Source organism: Ischnura elegans, chromosome 8, assembly GCF_921293095.1.
Source record: "Ischnura elegans chromosome 8, ioIscEleg1.1, whole genome shotgun sequence".
Classification (NCBI taxonomy): Eukaryota; Metazoa; Arthropoda; class Insecta; order Odonata; family Coenagrionidae; genus Ischnura; species Ischnura elegans.
Window position 1 is genome coordinate 58,693,524 of NC_060253.1, and position 14,447 is coordinate 58,707,970.

Below are 14,447 nucleotides of genomic sequence, written 5' to 3' on the forward strand. Positions count from 1 at the left end.
GAAACAAAAATATCAAGACCTCGCAAGGCAAATAAAAACTATCTGGAAACAGGACGTGGTCACCATCATCCCCATAGTAATATCATCAACAGGAATAATACATTCATCACTAAATTTTGGAATTGAACAATTAAAAATTAAAAGAAACACAATATATAACATTCAAAAATCTGTAATACTGGATACATGTAGAACAGTTAGATTGTTTTTAAATGAATTGTAACTTGAGGCAGCGTCTTGGCAAGGCCCGACGCTGGCAGACCTCCAAGTAAATCTTGTGGAATAAAGAATTAAAATAATAATAATAATAATATTTATACTAATGTCGTCTTTATTCATCAACCGAATTTAGTACTATTAAGTCCTTTTTTTACAACTAAACTGATAGAGACGCGACACCTGGGTTAGCAGCCGAGGACCCGCCGTCGAAAAAAAGTATTGCCTCTTGAGAGAATTGAACTCTCGACCCCTGGTTTACAAGACCAGTGCTCTAACCACTGAGCTAAGGAGGCTTCGTAGTAGTATAAGATGAAGTAAGTTGGGGAATACGCAAAAAATTTAAATTGAGAGATTTATATCAGGAGACTTGGCAGGACGAGATTCCATTGAAATAGCCAGGTGCTGAAAGATCTAACTACATTAAGGACCGATCACTTGGCAGTCGAGGATAGAGAAGATTGGAGAGGCATCTACTTAGGCAGCAATGACCAAGGAGGTAAGGCACGTAAAGTCACCTCCAATATCAATCCAAAACGTCAATTTTTCCCTGCACAGTGATAACTTCAAAGATATGAGAGGTAATTTCTCACGTGGCCATGCATAATTTTCATATTGTCTGAATGTGCTGCCAAAGCTCTTTAGGGAAAGAAAGGACTTATTCTCAGAGCTGTGAGGAGAGTTTCCTCGTGATAAAAAAAAACAATTTCAAGTTCCATCCGGAGCATATCGTTGGATGTGAACAAGATGATAGTAAAGGGGCTACGCTAAGATTACAATCAGGCGAGGCAGGATTCTGGAATTAATCGAATATTACTCACGTGGGGCAAAATGAGTTTTCCTCGCCCATCTCGTTGCTTCTCCTCAGGTGTCTTCAACTCCCTCGGTTCTAAATATCGTGGTATTGCAATAAGTAATGCCAACAAAGAGGAAAAGGATATCCGAAATAGAGATATTCCAGTTTCAACACCCTAACGATCCTTAGCTACTGTGTTAAAGTCAAATACAATTACCGTCAAAAAAACACAAAGGTCAAAATATGTATATCACTCAATAATCCTTCCTGGAATATTATTTAAATCAGAAACTTGAGCGCTTTCAAAATAATGTGAGATGGGACTCACAGTTCTTGAAAATAAGTTGCAGGGAAAAATATATGAACTAATACAAGATGAATTAGGCTGAAGAATCCGAAAAAAAGACAGAGAATTGAAAGATTTGTATCAGGAGACCACTCGAAAGGCCAAGACACCGAAGGAATAGCCAGGTTCTTAAATTTCTATCTACATTAAGAACCAATCCCGAGGCAGACGAGGATATAGAAGAGTGGAGGGACTCCTAGGTTACTTAGGTTTCAATGGCCAAGGAAGTAAGGTACGCCAAGCCACCTTAAATTTCCGTCCAAGAACTCAATTTTGCCCAACACAGTGATAACTTCAGAGATATGAAAGGTAATTTCTCACGTGGCCACGCATGATTTTCATATAGCTGCCAAACCCCTTTGTGGAAAGAAAGGACTTATTCTCAGAGCTGCGAGGAGAGTTTCATCGTGATAAAAAAGCAAGTTCCATCTAGAGCACATCGTTGGATATGAATAAGATGCTAGTAAAGGGACTAAGATCTGATTAAGATCAGGCGAGGCAGGAATCTGGAATTAATCGAATATTACTCACGTTGGGAAAAATGAGATTTCCTCGCCCATCTGGTTGCTTCTCCTCAGGTGTCTTCTACTACGACGGTCTTCTCCCGGTCTCCTTACGAGCGAGGGTCCTCAACCTTCTCTTCACAACGCTCCTTCTCCTTGAATTACCTTCCTGATGAAGGAAGGGAAGGGTGGAGAGAAACTGAATAAAGTTTCAGAACTTATCGCCAGGAAAAAGAAAAGGAGCGTGAGTAATAGAATGAAATTAGGAGTTTTTCGTATGAAGGAGAGCTGCTGGGGGTGAGGAGGGTGCGTCGAGGGATGGCTTGCTGGAGGAATTTCGGGGTAGCTCCCTAAGGAGGACGGAGCTCACTTAATTTTTCAGCGCCGATGTCTTTGAGAAAGAAAGACCGGGACGAAAACTATGAGAGGTATACGAGGGTCGTTCAATAAGTTATGCCCCTTACTTTTTTTGCTCAGAACATATTTATGGTAAAGAGTAAGAATTTGGTGACAATATCAACATGCCTTGTCCAATGGACAAGGCAATGACAATGTCCATGCCCTATTTTCTACGTAGTACCCATTACGTTTGTCGGCCTCGGTGGCGGCGGGGTAACGTCCTCGCTTACCAAACAAGAGGTCGCGGGTTCGAGTCCCGCCTGAGAAGATTTCCCATGGCCGTGTACGTTTAGTTGTTAAAATTGTTGAATGGGATCTTTCAAATAGGCTTGCTCGCAAATTCCCCAAAAATAAATTCAATGTCTCTTTTTATAACCCCCACACTCTTGGTAAAGTTTTGTGCCGCAACAAAGACAAAATAGATTCAATCAATCAATCTGGCATTTACAAGGTTAATTGTGAGTCATGCAACATGTGTTACATCGGCCAAACAGGCAGAAGTTTCATTACCAGAATGAAAGAACATAGAAGGTGCTGGAAAAATGGAGATGAAACGTCACTTCTCGCTAAACACCTTCTTCAGACCTTACATTATTGTAATTTTAAACCTGAAATTCTACATTTAGAAAGTAAGGGTACAAGACTGGATGTTTTTGAGCAATTCGAAATTGTACAAAGTGATTTGAATACGCTTATGAATGAGCAAGTGTTTTTCACCCACTCCCCTCTCCTAAAGATACCCTTCACCAAAACAAATGGTGAAATTCTTTCCTCACCCACGCCTTAAGTGCCCCAACATCCACGGGGTGTTTCCCGTCCGCCCATCCTCTCTACGCATTTGACCATTTTCTATTGCTGGCAATTTCCCCCCCCCCCTTATACCCCCGCTAACTTTCACTCCTTCTCAGCTAACCCAAAGGGACTCCTCACCCCGCCTTTTTTTCCTGCGTCGCTACTTACTCCTCTCACTTTCAAAAGACACGCGGCCTCTTTTTACCCTAAACCGCCCCCCCCCCCCCTTTTTTCACTCTTCTCAACACCCCCTCCTCCTGTTTTGCTATGGTCTTCCCCACGTGTCGTCATTTTACAGTTATGACCAGAACCCTCCCTCCAACGTGGGTTCTCCACATCCCGTAGTTGTATCTTTCCCCATTGTCTATACTCTGTACACCCGTTCCCACCCCCACCCCCCCCCCCAATCCTCAAAGATGTCAAATCCTCTCCTTCTCCAATACTCTCCTCTCTCAACTCAAGGGTATAAAAGGGATCTTCACATGTGTTCAAGCGTCTTGTACCAGATGATGGCTCAGTGAGCCGAAACGCGTTGTACGCATTAAAAATTCTTGTGGAAAAGTGCTACGACCTTTCATTTACTTAAATATGTCTAACTTCCACCAATTGAAGCCTGAATCTGTTGAACTTATTGTTGAATACCCCTATGTAAAATGGCCAAATGAGCTGTATTCGGTGGTTTGAGAATAAAATAAAATTAAGGCTTAGCGTCAACATTTTGGGGGAGCATGTATTCCCTGGTGGTAAAAGCTTTTTTCTTGTAGGCGTTGCCATGCCGATCTTGGCTGATCATGGAGCTCTGTTTCTGCATCTCCTGAGGCTGTAATATTCGGTACCCATCGCCCAACTTCACTCCTACCAACTGCAGAGTTATCATACATTGCACACAAACTGTTATGGATGTTCACCACGGTTTCTTTTTCTGAACACAAAAATTCAATAATAGCACACTGCTTTAGATCCGCCTATGACAGGTGGCTTATAAGCCTCCGCTACCTACCGCTCTAACTTTAAGTGAACTTAAGTACGCGTTGGAAGTGTCGGAAGGTAAGCCAAATTTTGCGATTCCTTGCCAGTGTACCTTGTCGCGACAACTTCTTTCGCTTCGTTAAACCCGTTTGCTTGCATTTCTTAGACCTATCGGGATTTTGGCTTCGGTTCAACTAATTACGCAGGGCTCCTTCTTCATTCCCACCGTATTTTTTTACCCCGGCCTTTCCCACGTCACATTCTTCTTCCATTGGCACGTTGGAAGCCCTTTTTTTCCTTCAACGCCCTTTCCCTAACATCTTGTTCGCCTCCCTTCCATTCGCGTTTCTAGCTTGAGCTACAAGGATCTTTCTTCTGCTGACGCTACCGTCTCGCATCGTCTCGTTACATCGCCCACAGTCACACCGCGGATTGTAATTTCTGAACTCAGCGTGGAATTGATGACAATGTATGGGAAAGTCGGTTAACAGTGACGTCAATGCAAAATTAGCACTGCCCGAACGCATTTTTCTTAATTTTTTTAGAGGTGAAATATCACTTGACGTGTGTATATGGTGAATGTAATAGAAAACCCTCAATAACTCCACATATAAGTTGTCATGGAAAATAACCAATAATGGGTTCTTGTTTACGTTCTGGGGACGAAAGAGATAGGACACGGAAGTTCATATAAAATTTTGTACTGAAAAAGACAAAGAGGAAGAATAAAGGAAGTAAACAAAACTGTAAGTAGTGATAAGATAGTTAATTCTATCGCTACAATACGACACACTCTGTGTGTTTTTTATATTAAGTCATTATTTATATTTTATTTAAAAAATTTCTTTTGGTTACGAATGTATATATTCCCAATTTTGAGGCAACAATATTGGTAAAAGTGCTATTTGACTATTTCTTTTGTTGACAAGTGCCGGAACGGCGCGGCGTTCCGGCACCATGTCACCATTGTCGGGTAAGATGACGAACTCAGTTTTTCGTATTGATAGATTACAACAAGGGACTACTAGTAGCTCTTTGTTGTACCTAAGCGATTAGTTTCTAAGTTCAACACATGGAACGGCGATCCAGATTGTTTTGCGAACAGCGAGCAAGATTTTCTTTCTTCTCGAGCACTTGCCATTTCTTTCCGTTCCCAGAGTAAGGAATTACTCGATAACGGTATATTGTTTTACTCCTTCCTAAAATAGTCTCATCTCATCTAAAATCATCTATAATTGCGAAACCGTGATTGAAAAAGGGTAAAAATAAGAGTTTTCTCTAATTAACTTGAAAGCAATTCTGTATAGGTAATCGAATTGAAATTTTAGAATTTTAATAGTACGATAGTTCGACCCATTGTTTTTTTAATCACACAGTTATTCCCAACGTCACTTTTTACATTGTTTTTTTTCCGTCACTTCGGTATTCACAACTGACAATCATTCATATGCAAAGCGTGGAGTTCCACTCGCTCTAAACGGCCGTGCGTTCTGATTGGCTGAAGGACGGTGCCAGCGATGGTTTCAGCTGCGGAAAAAGGTACATGCAGAAGGATGGAAAAAGGGATGGGATTTCCATCCCTCGAGCCATCGCGGAAAATGATAGTGTGAAACGGTCATTTTTTTTCGCGATCATGGGAGCTATCGCTGGAGCTGTCCCTCGAAAGGGATGGAAAATATTATCTTGTGATTCCGGCTTAATGATCATGGTGCGACCCATGGTTGAGTTGTAAATTGGCCTGAGTTGGGAAGAGTGTCTCTACGAAAGAATTTGACAGTTGTTTCGATATTCTACCCCTCTTGAAAATCGTAAACTTGCCGAGACGTTAGAGGCAATGACTATTATATTTTAGGAAGCTTCTAAAATCATCCATAATTGCGGAACTATGAATGAAACAGTGTAAAAATTAAAAATATCCCAAATAAACTTAAAAGCAATTCTGTTGGTATATTCAATTGAAATTTTTGAGATAAACCTTAAAGATATGAGACCAATTTTTATGACTTCACTGTTAGTAAATTTATAAGTGCGGTTAGTATTTTATTGGGTCTCATCAGTGAAATCTAAAATTATCAAACGGGAAATAATCCTTTTTTGTCCTATAAATAAGACATTAGGCGTTGCGTAATAAAAAAATCCACGTAAACGTATATCAGCGGAAATTTTGCATTCAAACGAAATTTGAATTTCCTCTGGCATTCCTTAGTTCTGATTTACGAAGGAGGGATTTTTCGTTTGTTTGAAGGAGTAATATTTCAAACCTGAAATTTTATTGGATCAGAATCTTGTATTTATCGAACCGGAAACCTTTTACCATGAAATCCATATACCAAGTCAGAATCTCACTCATTTTTATCAATACGTTCATGCGCAAACAAACTTCTTCCCTATTACAGTTTTATAGTTTGATCCAATCATTGGTGAATCTTATGTCCTAAATCAGGTACTCATAAAATTAATTTTCCATCACTTTGAGGCTTTATAAAATCCTTTCATGTGCTACCTTACTATTAATCCCTCGAGTGCTCCCTAATCTCTAATCCATACATTCGATGGGATTTGGCCAAATCTTCTTATTCTTTCTCCGTCTTTAATTTGGAGTGTTCACGGCCTAAAGCCTTATTTTTTGTCTTAGAAGCTAACCCTAATGGAAAGTCCGAGTCTTCTTCAGTTCCTTCCCTTTCCATGTTCTCTTCCAATTCTTCAACATGCCTTTCTTCTCGAATGAGGATTTTTTTGTTCTTACGCTTTCCACATTTATCTTATCCTACTTTCATTATTTCACACACTCGATTGGTATTTTTTTTAACTTCTCCCGCTGTGATCATTCGCCGCTGATTGAACTTTCCAGAGTCTTTCCTCTTTCCGTCCCAATCCGAAAGAATGATTCGCCAATGATTGCGCAATGAGTTGGTAGCAAGGAGGTTGTCAATATCTGGAGGCGCTGTTTCCGAGTTTTTAGCGTGGTCAAAGTTCCGCCATCTTGATTTGACAATTTTTGGACTTAGTCTCCGACTGATATTTTGAGGTGGCTAAGTTTTTTTCTGCAAATGCGCTAAATTAAGTGAAACATGATACCATAATCATTGGTATTTCGCCGGTGATTGCCATCGGAATTTTCCCATCACTCACGATACTTCTATTAATGTTAAATTAAACTCTGTGTCTGTTAGCCACTTTACGGGTAGGGATATCCTTGAAAATATACCTTATTAATGTAATTGTAACATTTCTGTTGGCTTTAATAAAATTAAATACCAGTTTAAGTACAGGTAAATGACTAGTTAACAATGAATTCAATTGATTCAGCTTTTACTTTGTGAAAATCCATGCTGAAATGAAAATACACAACCTTGGTAACTTTTCACTGGAAAACTTTTTCCAGTAAAAAGTTACCAAGGTTGTGTATTTTCATTTCGAATTTAAGTATACCGGGACTAGCCACGGTGATAACTTTCACGGGAGTCACCCGCATCCCGGTCAAGGCGAATGATTTTTTCTCTGTGGATTTTTCGCACTATTTTCATTTCGACTAGTTTACTCTCGTAAAATTTTATTTTCTGTAAAGCTAGCTGCAGAACGTAACCGTGGTGATTGATAATAATTTTTCATTCGGAAAAGATGCTTGAGACATAACTTTGCGAAGCCTACCTACGAAGTAAGGAAAAAGAAAGGTTTGTGGTGTGCGTTACATAGTTTATCTTAATGTATTAACGAGTTATGACCGAAAATTTCACCAAATAGTAAGAATTAACCCTTATAAGATTGTCAATGTTTTGGTCAAAGTGGGCGTGGCTTGTCGTACCCAAGCACCCCCATTCCGGCCACACTTTGCTCCACGCTCGAAACCAGTAGTGCCCCCTCCAGATATTTACAACCTCCTTGGCTTCCCAACAAAGGCCAATTTCCACCTCAACTTAGTTCGGGGCCGCACGATGACCCTTAAGCCTGAGGCACACCACCATGTTTTCCATCCCCTTCGAGGGACAACTCCAGCGATCCCTCCAATGGTAGCGGAAAGATAACCGTTTCACACCATCATTTTCCGCGATGGCTTCAGGGATGGAAATCTTTTTCCATCACTCAGAAGGTCCCTTTTTCCGTCGCTGAAATCAGTGCTCACATCGTCCTTCAATCAATCAGACTGTACGGCCTCTAACATCGATTGTAACGCCACGCTTGGCTTTTAAAAGAATGACAGTTGAAAATACTGAAAGTGGCGGAATAAGCGATAGAAAAAGAGACGGTGGAAATGACCGTTTGATTCAGAAAATGATGAGTCGAGCCACGAAAATCGCAAAAGAGGATCCTCGAGTCGTCCTCTAAATGTGTTGTTACCTACCGCGCATTTCAATGTGTTTGCAGAAGTCGCCACTCGCGTCGCTGACCGACAAATTGATCCGAGTTTCACGGGGAAATAAGGTATAATCAGGGGTGCGGACCGAAATTTATGTATAAGACGATGTGATCTATAAAAGTCGTAACTTTTGAATCATATTCCTCGCTTTTACAAACATTATAATGCTAAATGATGGAAAAAAGTTGATCGCATCGTACACATCAACGCGCCGCGGACATTTTTGAAAGCCTATTAAAATGCGACCGAAGTGGCTACAGAAATCAACCTTCTATGGGATGGAATTGGACCTCCTCCATACATTACCCCAGACAGAGTCGAGTGATCACTCTTTCGGTCTCTGAAAACCAATATCATTTTGATAGAGATTTTGCACACACTTTATCGTGGTCAAACGATTGCGTATTTGCGTTGTACTTCGGTTCTCACCTCTTGAACTCTGAATTTCTTTTGTATTTATATCACAAAATTGAACCCGAAATAATTCCAAGCACGCTTTTTCAATTCTACCTCAATCTCTTGCGTTATTTTTGTCAACGCACAGAATAAGAAAATATTACCAGATTTACACCGTTCCATAATGTTCGTGCTCAAATGTAAATTGTGAATGTGAACAACTTTATATTCTCATGTGCATCCACGACTACAGGGAATCACTCCACCGAGTTTCCATTTTTATTCAAGTGAGTGAAAGGACGTGTCGGGCCTGATCTTTGGAAAGGAACCCAAAGCTCGACGGAAAGAAGATTTGCGGATGTGATTGATGAGCAAAATAAACACGAGCTACACGTTTCCGAAAATCAGGCGGGTTTGAATCTCTTGCTTGAATGAATTGAAATAAATTAGAAAGCTCGCAAAAACCTGAATTGTTAAAATTTTTGTAGAATCGCATTCAAAATGTTTTTTTCTTTGGCTAAAAACTTTGTAAGAAGTCTCTCACTTTTTATCTAGCTATTTGCTGTGAAGTTTTGATTTGATTACGTGAACCTCAACGTTGTTCTACACATACTGCGTAAATTTACATCTACATCTACGAAGTGCCGTGCAAGCCACCACCGCGGTGTGTGGCTTGCACGCGGGTGACTAAACACTAGGCATGCAGCACTCATCCTAGCCTCAACCAGACAGGTGCTCGCTTGCCGTGTCGTTATCCTGTGTGCTAGGCCAAGCTCGAGGTCAGACCAGAAACTAGAGGAGTGCAAAGGACACGAGCATACTGCAATACAAATAGAACACTTAAGTTAGTTATAGAAAACGATAACTTGGCTTAGTAAGTGTATGTAATTCATGTATGAGTTATAACATGCAAAGAAATACAGTGTAAATGCATTACATCAGAAAATCCGCAAAATGTGGTACGTTCCTTCATTGTTTCCGCATGGTTTTAGCTGAAAATTACATACCTACGTTATAAATACTCCTTAAAAGTTTATGTATAATATTTATTCAAGGAAATAGCATTGGAGGGTCACATAAGTTTTCAGAATTAGCGCTGTCATTTTATAGGGTCCAACTTGGTAAGGTTAGCTTATGTAATGAAATTATACGAACGCTTGTTCGATGGAAACGCGAATATTACAAAATAGGATCTTCAAGTCGGCCTCATAATGCGTTGTCATCCACCGCACGTTTAAATGGGCTTACTTAAGTTTCCACCCGCGTCGCTGACGAACAAATTGATACAAGTTTCACGTGAGAATAAGATTTAATTAAGGGTCTTAACCGAAATTTATACACATGATGATGTGACCTATTAAATCCAGGACTTTTCCATGCCATTCCTTGCAATTAATTAAAAACATAACACTGCAACATATTGAAAAAAAGGATCGGATTATACTCATCATCTCGCCGCGGAAATTTTTGAAAAACGATTTTACGAACAGGCACTGATGACAAGTTCCGTTCCCGTTAATGCCTTAATGGATGAGAGTGGCGAAGGTTTAAGAAGGTATAATGGCGACTAGATTTTTTTTAAATCCTTTATGTACGTGTGATAAAAAGTGGTAGGATATCACAGGCGAAAATTCATTGATGTGAATGGCCAATCTTAGGGTACGAAGGATAGTTCATTCCTGATAGTATAATTTAACTCTTTTTCTGGCTATTTGAAACGACCTTCATTTCCATTTAACCAGAGAGGAGCAACCTCGATTTATCGATGTGACTTGACTTCAATAGCAGCATTTTATTTGAAATTCACTCAAAAATAGTCCGATTACGCGCCGAAATTTTGTTTTCATCATGTTTATTATTTTATACTAACAAGTGTTTCAATTTTTAATCATATTTATTGTTTTCTATCAGCTGCTACTTAAATGACGCATATGTTTCATCGTAAATAAACATTTTCTTATATTTGGACAAGGATTGTCAAAGTAATTTACGTATAAAAATGCACATCTTCCAAAACAAATTCCAAAGAATAACACAAAAAATAACTTATTGTTAGATATAGTTTTATTATTTTTGTGGCTGCCAGGTCGAAATGGCACAAGTAGTTAAGTATATTTTGATTTGTTTTTAAAACGAATACGACGTAAAATTCGTGTTTCGGACCAACTTCTTCAGTAAAACAAACTTTCCGAGGAAAAAAAATAAACAGGAGGCTGCGCGAGGCGTGTAGGCCGTGACAAACGCGTGTATACGCCTGGCGTGTATAAGGGGAAGAGGAGAGTGCCGTGGTTTCGAGCGGGTCTCGCTCGCGGGAGACCATGAATGAGTCTTTAATAAAGCGACGCAGCTTCGTCTCGATGCGCCTCATATCCCTCCACGTCGCCCGCTCCCTTTTTCAATCCTCGGAAGAGTTGGAGCTTCGCCTCGACACAACACGCGTCGACTGTCGCCTCTTCCCATCGCCTCAAAGGGATCCGCACTCCACAAGCGAGGTGTCGAAAAGTGGCAGCTGCGGAGAAGGAACGCACATCGCACGCCGATTCAATGGGATAGGGGAGCGAGTCTCGTCGTTCATTTTTTTTCACGAATGTGTACCGTCTGCATGCATTCATCTACATCTACGTAATACCCTGCGAGCTACCGTTAGGGTGTTTGGCCGGGGGTGATCGATCTGCAGCATGCAAGAGGGCCGCCACTTGCACACGCGTCATAGAAATATCACGCATTATGGCAAAATATACTTGCATATTTTTATTTATTTTATTTGTGTATTTCACCACCAAAAACGGCACAAAGGCTTTTACATAGTTTGTTCTCAAGAAATAAATAACAGTTTAAAGATTAGTTAACAGTTAAAAAAAACAAAGAGAAAACAAAATGTTCTAACATATTTTTATTCTGCAAAGACAGAACTTGCCTATTTTAGTAATTCCTATCACAAATCCATTCAATGAGTCGTCCTAGCCTGCGACACCTCTAATTTCATCAATCGAGACACTGTTGCTATCCTTATTAGTACGATGAAAGAATGACATTTCAAATATCTCTGTTTTGCAGTCTATTTCTTTTTCCTTCTCGTGATCACGAATCTCTCGCATTTGGAGGAAGGGTGTCATGGAGATTATTTTCTACAACCTTGCATGGAAGGTTTTGCCTAACTATTTTACTAGAGAAAGCCTCGGGATATCGCGTACACGTGCGTCGAATGACCCTCTATTTTTCTAGCCGCAAGAATTGCGTATGTTTTATAAATTCGATCATGACGATAAATAAATCCAGTCAGATGGGCACGTATCCTTCATCGTTCTGGCGGTTGGTACAAAACATGATAAAACCTTTGGTCCATGAATCAATCCGTTCACTCAGTAAATCAACCAAGCAGGTTGTAAAAACGATTTCATCTTTGAGGCTGAACGTAGCCGAAAAAAGAAGTTTTACTCATGCAAGGGGTAAAATGTGCTTACGGATTTGTCAGATTTTCATTTCAGCTGGTTTGTATTTAGGCACTGATGAAAAAATGGTGACTAGTCCGTAACTATGGGTTGAGAAGGAAGCCGCAGACCGTGCGGCGATGTAAAAACATCGACATATTTTTGTTGATTTGGTTGTTTTTTTGCTGCCGTAGTTGGTTTCTTTGGATGGAAAGTCTAAAAATGCTGATGTAATTATTTGTAAATATCTCGAGGTGACTCGATGATTAGGGTTCTTTTTATGTAATCCCACATAAACACAGAATTTATACGAAAAAAATAGTCCACCAATTTGTATCGTATCGACTATAAATATCACAAAACAGTGAAAAAATTAGGTTATATGAAATGTAAAATGAATATTGCACTAATATACTATAGCTTATATACAATTCACTTGGTTTAAAAGATTCGCTTTCCAACGTCCGTCGAGCATGTCATTCCCCATGGTCAGCAGCAAGATCGGCACTGTGCCGCACGTTCGAAAAATCGATCTTAATTTCGGCATCGAAGTCGGTCGCAATTCTACAATACGTATAACACTCTTCGGGCTTTCTTGTATTAGTGATGTAAATGTCTCGAGGTAACTCGGTGATCCTTTTTTAATAATCCAACATAGACACAAAATTTCGGCGAAAAACAGGGCCCACCATTTTGTATTATATCGGCCGAAAATATCACAATTAAGTTAATCGTGAAAGTTAATGAAAATTAACTAAAACAAACTGTTTAATAATTTTGTAAATTTTAACTAGATTTTTTTTCCTCTTATCTTGGCCTCATTCAAGTAATGATAAAATGATTCTTGGAGTATTGGCCAAATGTATATAATTAAATTATCAATGTATAAACTTTTTTGCATTGACCTATACTCCAAGAATTATTTTATCATTAGTTTTAACATGCTGAATTTCGAAAAAAATTCCACTTGGGAAATTTTTGTTCAACTTTGAGGTCATGTAATTTGTTTAAAAAAGTAACAAATGAAAAACGGTTTGCGTCAAAAATTTACTAATATATTGAAAACAGCTGTGCAGAGTTTCGAATTCCGTACTCAACAAAACCATTTTTAAGGTTTTACCCAGCTTTTTTGGATTTCACCACATTGTGCCAAGGCTGGTTTGGATTGTTGAGGGTAAAGCTCGCCCCAAACTAAGTGCAAGTGTACTTAGTTCGCACTTGCACATTCATTGATTCATGATCAGGGAGAACGGGCAATATTAAGTGAGATATTGAACTGTGTTGAACCAATGGGATATGTAATGCTTCAAAGAGGTAAATTTAACACAGTATTACTGCTATACCTATAATTCATTCTCTTCAGTTTTGAATCACATGACTGGATGTTTCCGCCGCTAAGTTGTAATTGAAATAGAAGATGATGAAAATTTTTATCAACAACCCCTAATATTGCAAAATGTGACTTCAAAGTGCTTTCAGAATGAACAATTAAAATACATTTTGATTTTCCCCTTCAAGCGTGGTTTAAACTTTGTTAATGTTGTTTCGTATATGATTCAGATTCTGCGGTGGAAATGACCCTCAGGGTTTTCCCGAATGATACTTTAAATTTTTCGTCTCGCCACATTTTTCATTTCTGTGTTAAATAAGGAAAGCATATTCTTCAAATCTTTCTTACGCGCATTCATAATACTCTCACTTCTTTTTCTTTAAAATTCCGTTGAAGCGGAATTTCGCCGTATCGAAGCCCACTGATTATTTTGCCTCCTTCTTTCTCTCACGCAAGCCTGCTCACGCCCATAACTTCTGCCATAATTTCCATATCTTTCTTTTTCCTTATCATATTTTTTTTAGATTTTCACCTCATTTTCCGGAACCACACCTCAAAAGATCTCGTGAAAACAAAAGGAAACGAAATTAATGGTGGGAATGAAAGACAAAAAAAATATGAAGGGCAACGTGCGGATTCCTTTCCCACGATTCTTTTCTTTCTCTTTCTCCTCTTGATTTTTATTCATTCGACCGGAATGAAAAGGGAAAGGAGATAGAAGGGTTGAGGGGAGGTTCTGTTCGCGACTCGCGGCTCAAAAGCACGCCCTTCAGTTCCTATCTCTCTCCATCTTCCGCCTAGATTCTTCCCCTTTCCCGAGGAATGGATTGAAAATAAAAAGATATACCTGTGGAAGAAAGAGCAAATCAACCAAAAAAACGCATCAAAGGAGGAGAAAGGCAGCCCGGAAAA

General features: G+C 39.5%; 1 protein-coding gene and 1 non-coding gene across 2 annotated transcripts in view; one reads left to right on the plus strand and one right to left on the minus strand.

Moving 5' to 3' along the window:
• LOC124164419 (kelch-like protein diablo) overlaps window positions 1-14,447 on the plus strand; it is a 250,312-nt gene that overhangs the window by 67,899 nt on the left and 167,966 nt on the right. The window lies entirely within an intron of this gene.
• On the minus strand, window positions 440-512 carry Trnat-ugu. The gene has a single exon. It is a non-coding gene; the product is annotated as a tRNA-Thr (tRNA).